This window comes from Triticum dicoccoides, chromosome 7A (genome assembly GCF_002162155.2).
Source record: "Triticum dicoccoides isolate Atlit2015 ecotype Zavitan chromosome 7A, WEW_v2.0, whole genome shotgun sequence".
Lineage (NCBI taxonomy): Eukaryota > Viridiplantae > Streptophyta > Magnoliopsida > Poales > Poaceae > Triticum > Triticum dicoccoides.
In genome coordinates this window covers 46,355,491-46,368,833 of record NC_041392.1, presented here as the reverse complement: position 1 = coordinate 46,368,833, position 13,343 = coordinate 46,355,491, and positions in this window count along the sequence as shown.

Here is a 13,343-nt window from a genome sequence, read left to right as displayed (position 1 = left end):
CATGTTCGCACCGATAAGCAATTAGCGGATATATTTACTAAACCTCTTGATGAGAAAGTATTTTGCAGGTTGAGAGGTGAATTGAACATTACTGATGCTTCGAACTTGGAGTAGGAACTCCATTGGATACATGCAAGACATGAGCTTATGACTAATCTCTTGGGGAACGTAGTAATTTCAAAAAAATTCCTATGCACACGCAAGATCATGGTGATGCATAGCAACGAGAGGGGAGAGTGTGATCTACGTACCCTTGTAGATCGACAACGGAAGCGTTAACTTGGTTGATGTAGTCGTACGTCTTCACGGCCCGACCGATCAAGCACCGAAACTACGGCACCTCCGAGTTCTAGCACACGTTCAGCTCGATGACGATCCCCGGACTCCGATCCAGCAAAGTGTCGGGGAAGAGTTCCGTCAGCACGACGGCGTGGTGACGATCTTGATGTACTAATCTCGCAGGGCTTCGCCTAAGCACTGCTACAATATTATCGAGGACTATGGTGGAAGGGGGCACCGCACACGGCTAAGAATATGATCACGTGGATCAACTTGTGTCTCTAGGGGGTGCCCCTGCCTCCGTATATAAAGGCTCAAAAGGGGGGGCGGCCGGCCAAGAGGAGGCGCGCCAGGAGGAGTCCTACTCCCTCCGGGAGTAGGACTCCCCCCCCCCCTTTCCTAGTTGGAATAGGATTCGCGGAGGACAGAGAGGAGGAAGGGGGGCCGGCCCCCTCTCCTTGTCCTATTCGGACCAAGGGAGGGGAGGGGCGCGCGGCCCATCTCTGGCTACCTCTCCTGTCTTCCACTAAGGCCCACTAAGGCCCATATATCTCCCGGGGGGTTCCGGTAACCTCTCGGTACTCCGGTAAAATCCCGATTTCACCCGGAACACTTCCGATATCCAAACATAGGCTTCCAATATATCAATCTTTATGTCTCGACCATTTTGAGACTCCTCGTCATGTCCGTGATCACATCCGAGACTCCGAACAACCTTCGGTACATCAAAACGCATAAACTCATAATACAACTATCATCGAAACCTTAAGCGTGCGGACCCTACGGGTTCGAGAACAATGTAGACATGACCGAGACACGTCTCCGGTCAATAACCAATAGCGGGACCTGGATGCCCATATTGGTTCCTACATATTCTATGAAGATCTTTTATCGGTCAGACCGCATAACAACATACGTCGTTCCCTTTGTCATCGGTATGTTACTTGCCCGAGATTTGATCGTCGGTATCCAATACCTAGTTCAATCTCATTACCGGCAAGTCTCTTTACTCGTACCGTAATACATCATCCCGCAACTAACTCATTAGTTGCAATGCTTGCATGGCTTAAGTGATGTGCATTACCGAGAGGGCCCAGAGATACCTCTCCGACGATCGGAGTGACAAATCCTAATCTCGAAATACGTCAACCCAACATGTACCTTTGGAGACACCTATAGAGCACCTTTATAATCACCCAGTTACGTTGTGACGTTTGGTAGCACACAAAGTGTTCCTCCGGCACACGGGAGTTACATAATCTCATAGTCATAGGAACATGTATAAGTCATGAAGAAAGCAATAGCAACATACTAAACGATCGGGTGCTAAGCTAATGCAATGGGTCATGTCAATCAGATCATTCAACTAATGATGTGATCACGTTAATCAAATGACAACTCTTTGTCCATGGTTAGGAAACATAACCATCTTTGATTAACAAGCTAGTCAAGTAGAGGCATATTAGTGACACTCTATTTGTCTATGTATTCACACATGTATTATGTTTCCGGTTAATACAATTCTAGCATGAATAATAAACTTTTATCATGATATAAGGAAATAAATAATAACTTTATTATTGCCTCCAGGGCATATTTCCTTCAGTTTCCCACTTGCACTAGAGTCAATAATCTAGATTACACAGTAATGATTCTAACATCCATGGAGCCTTGGTGCTGATCATGTTTTGCTCGTGGAAGAGGCTTAGTCAACGGGTCTGCTACATTCAGATCCATATGTATCTTGCAAATCTCTATGTCTCCCACCTGGACCAGATCCCGGATGGAATTGAAGCGTCTTTTAATGTGCTTGGTTCTTTTGTGAAATCTGGATTCCTTCGCCAAGGCAATTGCACCAGTATTGTCACAAAAGATTTTCATTGGACCCGATGCACTAGGTATGACACCTAGATCGGATATGAACTCCTTCATCCAGACTCCTTCGTTTGCTACTTCCGAAGCAGCTATGTACTCTGCTTCACATGTAGATCCCGCCATGACGCTTTGTTTAGAACTGCACCAACTGACAGCTCCACCGTTTAATGTAAACACGTATCCGGTTTGTGATTTAGAATCGTCCGAATCAGTGTCAAAGCTTGCATCAACGTAACCGTTTACGATGAGCTCTTTGTCACCTCCATATATGAGAAACATGTCCTTAGTCCTTTTCAGGTACTTCAGGATGTTCTTGACCGCTGTCCAGTGATCCACTCCTGGATTACTTTGGTACCTCCCTGCTAGACTTATAGCAAGGCACACATCAGGTCTGGTACACAGCATTGCATACATGATAGAGCCTATGGCTGAAGCATAGGGAACATCTTTCATTTTCTCTCTATCTTTTGCAGTGGTCGGGCATTGAGTCTGACTCAACTTCACACCTTGTAACACAGGCAAGAACCCTTTCTTTGCTTGATCCATTTTGAACTTCTTCAAAATCTTGTCAAGGTATGTGCTTTGTGAAAGTCCAATTAAGCGTCTTGATCTATCTCTATAGATCTTTATGCCTAATATGTAAGCAGCTTCACCGAGGTCTTTCATTGAAAAACTCTTATTCAAGTATCCCTTTATGCTATCCAGAAATTCTATATCATTTCCAATCAGTAATATGTCATCCACATACAATATCAGAAATGCTACAGAGCTCCCACTCACTTTCTTGTAAATACAGGCTTCTCCAAAAGTCTGTATAAAACCAAATGCTTTGATCACACTATCAAAGCGTTTATTCCAACTCCGAGAGGCTTGCACCAGTCCATAAATGGATCGCTGGAGCTTGCACACTTTATTAGCTCCCTTTGGATCAACAAAACCTTCCGGTTGCATCATATACAACTCTTCTTCCAGAAATCCATTCAGGAATGCAGTTTTGACATCCATCTGCCAAATTTCATAATCATAAAATGCGGCAATCGTTAACATGATTCGGACAGACTTAAGCATCGCTACGGGTGAGAAGGTCTCATCGTAATCAACCCCTTGAACTTGTCGAAACCCTTTTGCGACAAGTCGAGCTTTGTAGATAGTAATATTACCGTCAGCGTCAGTCTTCTTCTTGAAGATCCATTTATTCTCAATTGCTTGCCGATCATCGGGCAAGTCAACCAAAGTCCACACTTTGTTCTCATACATGGATCCCATCTCAGATTTCATGGCTTCAAGCCATTTTGCGGAATTTGGGCTCACCATCGCTTCTTCATAGTTCATAGGTTCATCATGATCTAGCACCATGACTTCCAGAACAGAATTACCGTACCACTCTGGCGCGGATCTCAATCTGGTTGATCTACGAGATTCAGTAGTATCTTGTCCTGAAGTTTCATGATCATTATCATTAGCTTCCTCACTAATTGGTGTAGGTGTTGCAGAAACAGGTTTCTGTGATGTACTACTTTCCAATAAGGGAGCAGGTACAGTTACCTCGTCAAGTTCTACTTTCCTCCCACTCATATCTTTCGAGAGAAACTCCTTCTCCAGAAAGTTTCCGAACTTAGCAACAAAAGTCTTGCCTTCGGATCTGTGATAGAAGGTGTATCCAATAGTCTCCTTTGGATATCCTATGAAGACACATTTCTCCGATTTGGGTTCGAGCTTATCAGGTTGAAGCTTTTTCACATAAGCATCGCAGCCCCAAACTTTCAGAAACGACAACTTTGGTTTCTTGCCAAACCATAGTTCATAAGGTGTCGTCTCAACGGATTTTGATGGTGCCCTATTTAACGTGAATGCGGCCGTCTCTAAAGCATAGCCCCAAAATGATAGCGTAAATCAGTAAGAGACATCATAGATCGCACCATATCTAGTAAAGTACGATTACGACGTTCGGACACACCATTACGCTGTGGTGTTCCGGGTGGCGTGAGTTGCGAAACTATTCCGCATTGTTTCAAATATACATCAAACTCGTAACTCAAATATTCTCCTCCACGATCAGATCACAGAAACTTTATTTTCTTGTTATGATGATTTTCAACTTCACTCTAAAATTCTTTGAACTTTTCAAATGTTTCAGACTTATGTTTCATTAAGTAGAAATACCCATATCTGCTTTAAGTCATCTGTGAAGGTGAGAAAATAACGATATCCACCACGAGCCTCAATATTCATCGGACCACATACATCTGTATGTATGATTTCCAACAAATCTGTTGCTCTCTCCATAGTACCGGAGAACGGTGTTTTAGTCATCTTGCCCATGAGGCACGGTTCGCAAGTACTAAGTGATTCATAATCAAGTGGTTCCAAAAGTCCATCAGTATGGAGTTTCTTCATGCGCTTTACACCGATATGACCTAAACGGCAGTGCCACAAATAAGTTGCACCATCATTATCAACTCTACATCTTTTGGCTTCAACATTATGAATATGTGTGTCACTACTATCGAGATTCAATAAGAATAGACCACTCTTCAAGGGTGCATGACCATAAAAGATATTACTCATATAAATAGAACAACCATTATTCTCTGATTTAAATGAATAACCGTCTCGCATCAAACAAGATCCAGATATAATGTTCATGCTTAACGCTGGCACCAAATAACAATTATTTAGGTCTAATATTAATCCCGAAGGTAGATGTAGAGGTAGCGTGCCGACTGCGATCACATCGACTTTGGAACCGTTTCCCACGCGCATCGTCACCTCATCCTTAGCCAATCTTCGCTTAATCCGTAGTCCCTGTTTCGAGTTGCAAATATTAGCAACAGAACCAGTATCAAATACCCAGGTGCTACTGCGAGCATTAGTAAGGTACACATCAATAACATGTATATCACATATACCTTTGTTCACCTTGCCATCCTTCTTATCCGCCAAATACTTGGGGCAGTTCCGCTTCCAGTGACCAGTCTGCTTGCAGTAGAAGCACTCAGTTTCAGGATTAGGTCCAGACTTGGGTTTCTTCTGTTGAGCAGCAACTTGCTTGCTGTTCTTCTTGAAGTTCCCCTTCTTCTTCCCTTTGCCCTTTTTCTTGAAACTAGTGGTCTTGTTGACCATCAATACTTGATGCTCCTTCTTGATTTCTACCTCCGCAGCTTTCAGCATTGCGAAGAGCTCGGGAATAGTCTTATTCATCCCTTGCATATTATAGTTCATCACGAAGCTCTTGCAGCTTGGTGGCAGTGATTGGAGAATTCTGTCAATGACGCAATCATCTGGAAGATTAACTCCCATTTGAATCAAGTGATTATTATACCCAGACATTTTGAGTATATGCTCACTGACAGAACTGTTCTCCTCCATCTTGCAGCTATAGAACTTATTGGAGACTTCATATCTCTCAATCCGGGCATTTGCTTGAAATATTAACTTCAACTCCTGGAACATCTCATATGCCCCATGACGTTCAAAACGTCGTTGAAGTCCTGGTTCTAAGCCGTAAAGCATGGCACATTGAACTATCAAGTAGTCATCAGCTTTGCTCTGCTAGACGTTCATAACATCTGGTGTTGCTCCAGCAGCAGGCCTGGCACCCAGCGGTGCTTCCAGGACGTAATTCTTCTGTGCAGCAATGAGGATAATCCTCAAGTTACGGACCCAGTCCGTGTAATTGCTACCATCATTTTTCAACTTTGCTTTCTCAAGGAACGCATTAAAATTCAACGGAACAACAGCACGGGTCATCTATCTACAATCAAACATACATAAGCAAGATACTATTAGGTACTAAGTTCATGATAAATTTAGGTTCAATTAATCATATTACTTAAGAACTCCCACTTAGATAGACATCCCTCTAATCCTCTAAGTGATTACGTGATCCAAATCAACTAAACCATGTCCGATCATCACGTGAGATGGAGTAGTTTCATTGGTGAACATCACTATGTTGATCATATCTACTATATGATTCACGCTCGACCTTTCGGTCTCTGTGTTCCGAGGGCCATATCTATATATGTTTGGCTCGTCAAGTATAACCTGAGTATTACACATGTGCAACTGTTTTGCACCCGTTGTATTTGAACGTAGAGCCTATCACACCCGATCATCACGTGGTGTCTTAGCACGAAGAACTTTCGCAACGGTGCATACTCAGGGAGAACACTTCTTGATAATTTAGTGAGAGATCGTCTTATAATGCTACCGTCAATCAAAGCAAGATAAGATGCATAAAAGATAAACATCACATGCAATCAATATAAGTGATATGATATGGCCATCATCACTTGTGCCTGTGATCTCCATCTCCGAAGCACTGTCATGATCACCATCGTCACCGGCGCGACACCTTGATCTCCATCGTAGCATCGTTGTCGTCTCGCCAATCTTATGCTTCCACGACTATCGCTACCGCTTAGTGATAAAGTAAAGCATTACAGCGCGATTGCATTGCATACAATAAAGCGACAACCATATGGCTCCTGCCAGTTGCCGATAACTCGGTTACAAAACATGATCATCTCATACAATAAAATTTAGCATCATGTCTTGACCATATCACATCACAACATGCCCTGCAAAAACAAGTTAGACGTCCTCTACTTTGTTGTTGCAAGTTTTACGTGGCTGCTACGGTCTTAAGCAAGAACCAATCTTACCTACGCATCAAAACCACAACGATAGTTTGTCAAGTTGGTGCTGTTTTAACCTTCGCAAGGACCGGGCGTAGCCACACTCGGTTCAACTAAAGTTGGAGAAACTGTCACCCGCAAGCCACCTATATGCAAAGCACGTCGGGAGAACCGGTCTCGCGTAAGCGTACGCGTAATGTCGGTCCGGGCCGCTTCGTCCAACAATACCGCCGAACCAAAGTATGACATGCTGGTAAGCAGTATGACTTATATCGCCCACAACTCACTTGTGTTCTACCCGTGCATATAACATCAACACATAAAACCTAGGCTCGGATGCCACTGTTGGGGAACGTAGTAATTTCAAAAAAAATTCCTACGCACATGCAAGATCATGGTGATGCATAGCAACGAGAGGGGAGAGTGTGATCTACGTACCCTTGTAGATCGACAACGGAAGCGTTAACTTGGTTGATGTAGTCGTACCTCTTCACGGCCTGACCGATCAAGCACCGAAACTATGCCACCTCCGAGTTCTAGCACACGTTCAGCTCGATGACGATCCCCGGACTCCGATCCAGCAAAGTGTCGGGGAAGAGTTCCGTCAGCACGACGGCGTGGTGACGATCTTGATGTACTAATCTCGCAGGGCTTCGCCTAAGCACTGTTACAATATTATCGAGGACTATGGTGGAAGGGGGCACCGCACACGGCTAAGAATATGATCACGTGGATCAACTTGTGTCTCTAGGGGGTGCCCCTGCCTCCGTATATAAAGGCTCAAAAGGGGGGGCGGCCGGCCAAGAGGAGGCGCGCCAGGAGGAGTCCTACTCCCTCCGGGAGTAGGACTCCCCCCCTTTCCTAGTTGGAATAGGATTCGCGGAGGAGAGAGAGGAGGAAGGGGGGTCGGCCCCCTCTCCTTGTCCTATTCGGACCAAGGGAGGGGAGGGCGCGCGGCCCATCTCTGGCTACCTCTCCTCTCTTCCACTAAGGCCCATATATCTCCCGGGGGGTTCCGGTAACCTCCCGGTACTCCGGTAAAATCCCGATTTCACTCGAAACACTTCCGATATCCAAACATAGGCTTCCAATATATCAATCTTTATGTCTCGACCATTTCGAGACTCCTCGTCATGTCGGTGATCACATCCGGGACTCCGAACAACCTTCGGTACATCAAAACGCATAAACTCATAATACAACTGTCATCGAAACCTTAAGCGTGTGGACCCTACGGGTTCGGGAACAATGTAGACATGACCGAGACACATCTCCGGTCAATAACCAATAGCGGGACCTGGATGCCCATATTGGTTCCTACATATTCTATGAAGATCTTTTATCGGTCAGACCGCATAACAACATACGTCGTTCCCTTTGTCATCGGTATGTTACTTGCCCGAGATTTGATCGTCGGTATCCAATACCTAGTTCAATCTCGTTACCGGCAAGTCTCTTTACTCGTTCCGTAATACATCATCCCGCAACTAACTCATTAGTTGCAATGCTTGCAAGGCTTAAGTGATGTGCATTACCGAGAGGGCCCAGAGATACCTCTCTGACGATCGGAGTGACAAATCCTAATCTCGAAATACGTCAACCCAACATGTACCTTTGGAGACACCTATAGAGCACCTTTATAATCACCCAGTTACGTTGTGACGTTTTGGTAGCACACAAAGTGTTCCTCCGGCACACGGGAGTTACATAATCTCATAGTCATAGGAACATGTATAAGTCATGAAGAAAGCAATAGCAACATACTAAACGATCGGGTGCTAAGCTAATGGAATGGGTCATGTCAATCAGATCATTCAACTAATGATGTGATCCCGTTAATCAAATGACAACCCTTTGTCCATGGTTAGGAAACATAACCATCTTTGATTAACGAGCTAGTTAAGTAGAGGCATACTAGTGACACTCTGTTTGTCTATGTATTCACACATGTATTATGTTTCCAGTTAATACAATTCTAGCATGAATAATAAACTTTTATCATGATATAAGGAAATAAATAATAACTTTATTATTGCCTCTAGGGCATATTTCCTTCATAATCCATGATATATCTCTTATGATGACTATCTTATGTCTTGGATATATTTGTACCTTGCATGTTGTCTAACCCATGTAGGTGCTTGGTTGAATCTAATTCCATAAGATTGCGACTCACTCACATCTTGAGCAATGTCTACATCACCAAGTCTCTACACAATGGTAGTTGAAGACAAGGAAGCACAAAACCATTCAAACATATCCTTTGACAAATTCTGTGTTGAGCTTCATGATTGTCATTTTTGGATACACAAGTGCTCTTCCTTGCAAGAACTAACCCAGTTAGGTAGATGAACTCAAACTCCAAGTGGTGCTCCCAACTCTTGATGAGCTACATCAACCTTGAGCACCCACACAAGTTCAACTACATGAGCGAGAACCATACCACCACCCAAGGTATGTTATTCCATCTTAGAGAAGCTTTACTCCAAGACATGAGTGAAAGCAACTGAACAAGATGTGAATACATCAAGATGCTTAAACAAAAAATGGTAACCCCATTTTGAGCTTAAATGATGAGTATGAACTATGATCAAGTGTTCTCACTTGACTCCTAAGTCAATATACTCTAACATAGGTGACTATGACCTATGATCAAGTGTTCCCACTTGTTCTATATTTCTTCTGATCCAGCTCTACTCAATGAATCTTGTCCTGTACAAGCATCACAGTTTTATCCATTGCTTTGTGCTGAGTCTCAAGGACCAAACCTATACGACGGATTCCAGAAAGCCCTTCTTGGAAATTGATGTCAAAGGGGGAGAGAGAGATCACATCAAAGCTTATCACCTACAAGGGAGAAAGTATTAAGGGGGAGAAAGAGATTTCCAGGGAGAGAATACTCAAGGATCCCAGATGCTTGATGTTCAAGAGGAGAGATGTCACATGTCTTTTTGGGGGAAAGACATGTTCATATGTGCTTATTTGCATTAAGTCCGATCTATTTGTATCTTTCAGCTCTGATTTTCTGTTCCCTATCTTCTCCCAATATCCCATGTAAGATTCAGGGGGAGCAAGACACCTAAGGGAAAGAAATCAGTCAAATTCATTGCATATCTTTACTCTTGGGGACATGTTGAATCCATTGTGGTACCTTGTACTCACTCTCTACATGTCATCCCAGTCTTGGTACTCTTGTGGCTTCTTTGGTTTGCTCTGGCTAGTGGAGGTAGCTGTGTTATCTAACCTTGTTTGTGCAGGTTCATTCCATCCTAAGCCAGCTAAAGACTACAAGGTAAGTGTATGCATCAAAATCATGAGTATGAGGAATTCTTGCTTATGTACATACTGTTTGCAAGAAGGACTCATGAGCATGAAGGTATTTTCCTTGATAATCTTTTGCTCTGATGCATATGGCCAAGATACATGTAACACATTGCCTACTCTGTCATGGTTATGCTCTTGCATGCCTCTATATTTCACATTTACATGAGTGCATACATGTAGGGGGAGCCTATGCTTGTTACATGTCCTTCCAAAACTTTACTTGCTGTTCTTTATATCTTTATCTAAAGCTTTGACGTATGTTGCCATCAATTACCAAAAAGGGGGAGATTGAAAGCACAAGTGCTCCCTAGGTGGTTTTGGTAATTAATGACAACATATCTCTTGTTGGACTAACGTTTCTATCTAGTATGTTTCAGATAAGTTCAACAATGGAGTGGCATGGACTAAAGGTTGTGGGAAATTCTCCAAGATGCTAAGGACAAAGGATTGGCTAAATCTTAAAGCTCAAGACTCTTCATTTTACATTTTAGTGATCCAAGATCACATTGAGTCCATAGGAAAAGCCAATACTATCAAGGAGGGATGAGGTGTTGCTTAATGAGCCTCTTGCTTCAAGTGCTTGATGATATGCTCCAAAATCCTCAGCTACTTTCCCACTTCCACATATGACCTAAACCCAAGCCAAACTCGGACCTACCGATTATTTCTATCCGGCGCCACCCAGTTTCACTTGTCATAGTCACTGCCAAAACCCTAATCACTTCGGTCTCACCGATGGGATCTCGGTCTCACCGAGATGGGCTTGCAAACTCTATGTTACCTACTGCAATATTTTCGGTCCCACCGAGATATGCAATTGGCCCCACCGAGTTTGCTTGGCCAACTCTCTGTTTCACTTATTACCCAAATCGGTCCCACCGAGTTTGAGTAATCGGTCAAACCGAGTTTTGGATTTACCCTAACCCTAGCACATCGGTCCCACCGAGTTGATCCAGTCGATCCCATCGAAAACCCTAACAGTCACTAGGTTTATTATTTCGGTCCGACCGAGTTTGTTGATTCGGTCCCACCGAGATTGGTAAATTGTGTGTAACGGCTAGATTTTGTGTGGAGGCTATATATACCCCTCCACCCACTCTTCATTCGTGGAGAGAGCCATCAGAACATACCTACACTTCCAACTCATATGTTCTGAGAGAGAACCACCTACTCATGTGTTGAGGTCAAGATATTCCATTCCTACCACATGAATCTTGATATCTATCCTTCCCCAAGTTGCTTTCCACTCAAATCTTCTTTCCACCAAATCCAAATCCTGTGAGAGAGAGTTGAGTGTTGGGGAGACTATTATTTGAAGCACAAGAGCAAGGAGTTCATCATCAACACACCATTTGTTACTTCTTGGAGAGTGGTGTCTCCTAGATTGGCTAGGTGTCACTTGGGAGCCTCCGACAAGATTGTGGAGTTGAACCAAGGAGTTTGTAAGGGCAAGGAGATCGCCTACTTCGTGAAGATCTACCGCTAGTGAGGCAAGTCCTTCGTGGGCGATGGCCATGGTGGGATAGACAAGGTTGCTTCTTCATGGACCCTTCGTGGGTGGAGCCCTCCGTGGACTCGTGCAACCGTTACCCTTCGTGGGTTGAAGTCTCCATCAACGTGGATGTAGGATAGCACCACCTATCCGAACCACGGGAAAAACATCCGTGTCTCCAATTGCGTTTGAATTCTCCAAACCCTTCCCTTTACATTCTTGCAAGTTGCATGCTTTACTTTCCGCTGCCTATATACTCTTTGCATGCTTGCTTGATATGTATTGTGAATGTTGAAATTGTGCCTAAACTCCAATTAAACCGAAAAGGCTTAAAAACTGCAACTTTAGCATTAAGTGTCTAATCACCCCCCCCCCCCGCCTCTAGACACATCTACTTCAAGGTTCTACAATGTACAATGGTGCTATCTAGGAATGCCACGTAGTATAAATATTGAGGTAGAGGAGAGAGAAATCATAAGAAAAGACTCGTCTTCTCTTATTTAAGAGATGATCTCTTAGCACAATTTGTCTCATCAAGTTTTCAGGAATAGTTAGTTAGTGAAGATAAGACTAAGAGATAACCCCTTGTTGGCATGGTTTTATTGTCATATCCAAATCACATGCAAGGCTTATGGTAGAACTATGTTATCAACGGATTGAGATCCAGTGAGTTTCTAATCGCCAATCACCAATGAACAGTACGGTGACTTGCCTCCTCTACATACCGTCCAATCTAAAATCGGCGGATAGATACGTGTGAACAGTACAAAATCTACAATGCTCGGCTACAGTACATCGTCCACAGTACTCAGTCTACAGTGCCCCCGTCTATAGTGTTTTCTGCTACAATGTTTGATCTGGGCTACCCCCTTGAATCCAACGGCAGGCTGCCCGCCAATCACTGAATCCTAGTTTGTTATCAACCATTGTACATGCCTTTAGCCACTTCATGGCTAGGTATGGTAGGGTTCAAAGCTGTACGACTGTTGTTTGCTAGGGTCATGATCTCCTGAGGTCGTTAACTTTGGTGAAACTGGACGGAAAAAACAACGTGGCTAGGTATGGTAGGGTTCAAAGCTGTACGGCTGTTGTTTGCTAGGGTCATGATCTCCTGAGGTCGTTAACTTTGGTGAAACTGGACGGAAAAAACAAAGTGGGGTACACGTATCCACCTTTATACACCACACAGTTGCGATTTTCAACAAGACATGTAAATTTCTCGGCAGAAAAACAAAAAGACAAGACACGTAAATTATAGTATGGTTAAGTAATTTACTTAATTTCATCTATCACAGAAGGGGATATAGCTCAGATGGTAGAGCGCTCGCTTAGCATGCGAGAGGTATGTGGATACCGACGATCGAATCTCGGGCAAGTAACATACCGATAGACAAAGGGAATAACGTATGTTGTCATAACGGTTCGACCGATAAAGATCTTCGTAAAATATGTAGGAGCCAATATGAGCATCCAGGTTCCGCTATTGGTTATTGACCAAAGAGGTGTCTCGGTCATGTCTACATGGTTCTCAAACCCGTAGGGTCCGCACGCTTAACGTTCGATGACGATTTAGTATTATATGAGTTATGTGATTTGGTGACCGAATGTTGTTCAGAGTCCTAGATGACATCACGGACATGACAAGGAGTCTCGAAATGGTCGAGAGGTAAAGATTGATATATAGGATGATAGTATTCGGACACCGTAAGTGTTTCGGAGTGTATCGAGTAATT